The sequence below is a fragment of the Procambarus clarkii genome, chromosome 3 (assembly GCF_040958095.1).
Source record: "Procambarus clarkii isolate CNS0578487 chromosome 3, FALCON_Pclarkii_2.0, whole genome shotgun sequence".
Taxonomy (NCBI): domain Eukaryota; kingdom Metazoa; phylum Arthropoda; class Malacostraca; order Decapoda; family Cambaridae; genus Procambarus; species Procambarus clarkii.
Genome location: NC_091152.1, coordinates 61092299 through 61097921, shown reverse-complemented (window position 1 = coordinate 61097921; position 5623 = coordinate 61092299). Strand labels below are relative to the sequence as shown.

Below are 5623 nucleotides of genomic sequence, written 5' to 3'. Positions count from 1 at the left end.
ATTAAGTTTTTGCAAAATTAGGCTTACATCAGGGTAAATGTGAAATGAGGGAGGGAATTCTTCCTGTATTTGTCTGAACTGATTGTCTATATATTCTATAAAAAATTCCCTATACCTATTTATATAAATGCTGGGGTCGGCGTCTAAATGACCGGGAATGGAGAAAGAATGCCTCGAGAATGCTCCTTCGAAATGGTTAATGACTTCTAACACTCGTGGAACAACGTTATCTAAGTTAAGTACCTCTGGGGAATCTGGAGCGTTGACTTCTTCATCTGATATGTCGTGAACAGGGGGTTGATTGTCTTCTTCTTCTTCATCTGAGGATGCCTGCTGGTTGCCGTCTGGTGCATCTTCTTCTAGCTCCTGGGACAGCTGGGGTTGACTGCGTACAGGTGTGCTCCACTCAGAGGGTTGGGTTGAATCCAGGGGAGATTCTGTAATATAATATTAGCAATGAATAAACATTAAGAGGAAAACAAATTTGAAAACAATAAGAGGATTTGAAAACCTTAATGGAAAATATTGTGTAAATAAGAGGAATTATTATTAAGAGGAAAAACAAAAAGTTTAAATAAGAGGAAAAACTGAATTACAGATAAATAATAATATTACTTACGAGCTGGGATGTTGATTCCACCAAGTATGAGATTCTCTTGATCACGAATAGGAACTCCTGTAATTGAAATATTTTTCTGTATGAGTACTTATTACTTGTTTATACACTTGTTAAAAATACAATTATTAACTTTTAAAATTACGCAAATTATTGTGAAAACGTACGGTTATTTATGATGCGACGGCGTTTGGGTGGAGGTTCAATGACGTTTCTGGCTTCGGTGGGAGGTTCCCGGTTAACGGAGAAACGACAGTACGGGCAGGAAGTAGAACCATGAACTGAAATGAAAATAATATATATAAATTGACTGTCTGTCTGTATGTATGTGTGTTTCGGATATATATTTTCTTTGAAAGTTTATTGAATGTGCGAGAAAAAGCGGTACTTACGATTTGCACAATAGAGTTGTCCGCAGCTGGTACAGGTTACGTCAAAATGTCCAGGCGGTGTAGGCCCGTTGCATCCTATACAGTACAGTCTGCATTCTTGAAGAGCGTTGATGGACATTTCACCTAGGCATGTTAAACATCGTGTTTGACACACATGCCCGATTTCGTTGTTGATAGGAGACAGGCACAGAGGACACACTGACATGATGATATGACTAGGCTAGGGGAACCTTGTGAACAGGATGAAGATTGAATGTTGACTGAAAGTGTAGGCCTCTGAGACTTCGGCGATCTGAGGGGGCCCCTGAATGAGCGTAATAACGATAGTGTGCCCCTGAGTGAGCGTTTGGCTGTTTTATTAATAGCGAGAATGATTGGCGAATACTGGGAATAAACTCTTTTATTATAAATTGTGTAAACTATGAATTAGATGACTAAATAAATTATAAATAAATAAATAAGTTTTATTAACGCTTAATGTATATATATATATAAATTATTACGGTGGCGAACGCCGACAATGACTGGTAGATGTCTGGGGCAGGTAATCAGGTGATGATTGCCTCGGGCAGATAGCCTGGGGCAGGTAGCTGGGGCCAGCTTAGATAGTCTCTGAGGCAGTTTCAGTATTAAAGGTTACATTGAGATGCTTCGGTTGATTTGTATAAAACTGACAGGTTAATGAAAAAGGAATAAAATATTAGTATGTCAGAAAATAGGAAGAGGGAATAATATGAAGAGGAGAGAGAGAGAGAGAGAGAGAGGAGGGACGGTCCAGATATTATGAAGAAGATAAGATAAGATAAGAGCCGACTGGCTGGCCGGGCGTAAGGTAAATAAAGGTGACGCGAGAGATTGCGAGGTAAGGGGGGAGGGAGGGGGGTGTGATGTACGAAACCCTGAAAACCATGACTTACACAGGTGATTTTCTAAATTTACATGAAAACTATGGCTTACACAGACGGATTTTGTAAGTTGAAAACATGTAAAACATGTCCGTAGAGTTCTCCTGGAAGCCCTAAAGAGCTACATACGTTACTTGAATTTGTCCCATAAGGCCTTAACAAACTTCTATGTCTCGGAAATTATTTTTCTCATAAGAACTTTAACAAACTCGTATGACATTATTTTTCATTATAAGAATTCCCTAATTCCAAATCTGTGAATCCCCAAATTCACCTGAAAACCCTAAAGCGCTACAGGGGAATTTACAAATTCACCTGAAACCCCGAAGCGCTACAGGGGAATTTTCTCCCAGGAAAAAAAAATTCCCCTGTGGCGCTTACACCCTACTACTGACCACCACCACAACCATGACAGCGACCACCACCACAACCATGACAGCGACCACCACCACAACCATGACAGCGACCACCACCACAACCATGACAGCGACCACCACAACCACCACCACAACCATGACAGTGACCACCACCACAACCATGACAGCAACCACCACCACAACCATAACAGCGACCACCACAACCACCACCACAACCATGACAGCGACCACCACCACAACCATGACAGCGACCACCACCACAACCATGACAGCGACCACCACAACCACCACCACAACCATGACAGCGACCACCACCACAACCATAACAGCGACCACCACAACCACCACCACAACCATGACAGCGACCACCACCACAACCATGACAGTGACCACCACCACAACCATGACAGCGACCACCACCACAACCATGACAGCGACCACCACCACAACCATGACAGCGACCACCACCACAACCATGACAGCAACCACCACCACAACCATGACAGCGACCACCACCACAACCTTGACAGCGACCACCACCACAACCATGACAGCGACCACCACCACAACCATGACAGCGACCACCACCACAACCATGACAGCGACCACCACCACAACCATGACAGCGACCACCACCACAACCATGACAGCGACCACCACCACAACCATGACAGCGACCACCACCACAACCATGACAGCGACCACCACCACAACCATGACAGCGACCACCACCACAACCATGACAGTGACCACCACCATAACCATGACAGCGACCACCACCACAACCTTGACAGCGACCACCACCACAACCATGACAGCGACCACCACCACAACCATGACAGCGACCACCACCACAACCATGACAGCGACCACCACCACAACCATGACAGCGACCACCACCACAACCATGACAGCGACCACCACCACAACCATGACAGCGACCACCACCACAACCTTGACAGCGACCACCACCACAACCATGACAGCGACCACCACCACAACCATGACAGCGACCACCACCACAACCATGACAGCGACCACCACCACAACCATGACAGCAACCACCACCACAACCATGACAGCGACCACCACCACAACCATGACAGCGACCACCACCACAACCATGACAGCGACCACCACCACAACCATGACAGCGACCACCACCACAACCATGACAACTATTATTCTCTGTTTTATGTACTTTTCATATAAGTTTTAAACTAATTTTTCTTCATATAATATTTTCCATTCCAACTTTTCCTGAATATCATAATTTATTCAAGTTGGTAATTTTCAATATATATAATTAAATGATTTAGTTAATACGTTTAACTGGTATTCATAATGGTAGGGTTATATAAAATATGTTTATTATATAAAATATGACGATTATATAATCTGATCAATTTATAATTTGATTAATATATAAATTAATTATTATATAAAATGCATATATTATATAGATTATGTTATATTGAATATAATATGATTATAAAAGATTATATAAGATTATAAATAATAAGACGAACTGTTTCACAATAAGTGAACTCATAATTCATTCACTATGAATTACACGTGTTCACTTACCGTGAAACAGTTCATGTCACATTTCATATGACAGTTTAATACAGTGTGTAGTGCCTGTGGCGGGAAAGTTATTAAGTCAGTTTAACCCAGATAAGAGTTATTATAACAAAGGATGTTTGTAGAAAGAGACATATTCCACACATCCCATTAAGACATTCAGGTCAGGGAGACATAATTCCCTTCGAGAGTCTCCAGAGTAGTATTGATTCTCGCACCGGTCTGACTTCTGTGTATTATTGACCTTTATTCTAATTATGGATGATGAGTGGCCCTGGTGTGTGTGGACCCTCGTGACGGCTCTTCTGGTGTTGACTACAGAGGCAACTGAACACTCTCTGGTGCAGATTAATCGCGGCTTTAAGCGATTTTACTTGTCAGTTTGGTGTATTTATCTCTGTGTAGTGCCAGGGTGTGGTGCCAGGGTGTAGTGCCAGGGTGTAGTGCCAAGGTGTGGTGCCAGGGTGTAGTGCCAGGGTGTAGTGCCAGGGTGTAGCGCCAGGGTGTGGTGCCAGGGTGTAGTGCCAGGGTGTGGTGCCAGGGTGTAGTGCCAGGGTGTAGTGTCAGGGCGTGGTGCCAGGGTGTAGTGCCAGGGTGTAGCGCCAGGGTGTGGTGCCAGGGTGTGGTGCCTGGGTGTGGTCCCAGGGAGTAGTGCCAGGGTGTAGTGCCTGGGTGTGGTCCCAGCATGTAGTGCCAGGGTGTGGTCCCAGGGTGTGGTCCCAGGGTGTGGTCCCAGGGTGTAGTGCCAGGGTGTAGTGCCAGGGTGTAGTGGCAGGGTGTAGGGCCAGGGTGTGGTGCCAGGGTGTAGTGCCAGGGTGTGGTGCCAGGGTGTGGTGCCAGGGTGTAGTGCGAAGGTGTAGTGCCAGGGTGTAGTGCGAAGGTGTAGTGCCAGGGTGTGGTGGCCAGGGTGTGGTGCCAGGGTGTAGTGCCAGGGTGTGGTGGCCAGGGTGTAGTGCCAGGGTGTGGTGCCAGGGTGTAGTGCGAAGGTGTAGTGCCAGGGTGTAGTGCCAGGGTGAAGTGTCGTGACGCTGAACCCCGATTCATTCCGAACACAGCGATTACACAACACATAACACCTTGCCTCAGCAACCGTTACTACCACCATGTACTCCTACACACACCAGACCCTCGAGGCGTACCACTAGGTTTGTACTGGAACACAATGAGCGAACATATGGAAGGTATTTAAAGGCCGTCGGGTTTTGTCCTTTAATTACAAAGAATAGACTCTGACAAATAATAACATATTAACATACTCTATTAGGTCAATACACTTCCAATACCCATAGACCACTTGACCTCCGCGATCACCACCCACACTCGTAACTTCCGCCTAAGTCTCTAATACGGAATGATTACTACAACGCTCCACACCCGGTTAGTCTTACATTCAATACTCACAAACTGCAGACTTAACTTGGTCACTAAGATCACATCAGGTTCTCGCATAGCTGTCTGCTACACTTCGCTGCTGCCACAAACGGAGACCTCGGAGGACTTGCCAGTTCCACTCCCACAACCAGACTGTCTTCAGTCAGCCCTGGCCTCAAACAATTCACCCCGCCTCTCAAGGAAGGTATAATCCGATTAACCTTATCCCTGGAAGCGGAACCTTGATCCTAGAAGCCTGAGTCCTCTTCCCAGGAATTATTAGTTTGGCTAAGCAGCTGCGGTCTTAATCTCTTGACCTTTCCTGGATGTGATCCATAGTCTGTTTACTTAACAAGTACTTCCAATCATCATTCGTTA

At 45.3% G+C, this 5623-nt stretch overlaps 1 long non-coding RNA gene across 1 annotated transcript; it reads right to left on the bottom strand.

Annotated features, from left to right (window-relative positions):
- Positions 1-248: 248 nt before the first annotated feature.
- Positions 249-875, bottom strand: LOC138368285 (uncharacterized). The gene is made up of 3 exons (XR_011229562.1): positions 784-875; positions 620-676; positions 249-437 (listed from the first exon to the last, which is right to left on the bottom strand). It is a non-coding gene; the product is annotated as an uncharacterized lncRNA (long non-coding RNA).
- Positions 876-5623: the final 4748 nt, after the last annotated feature.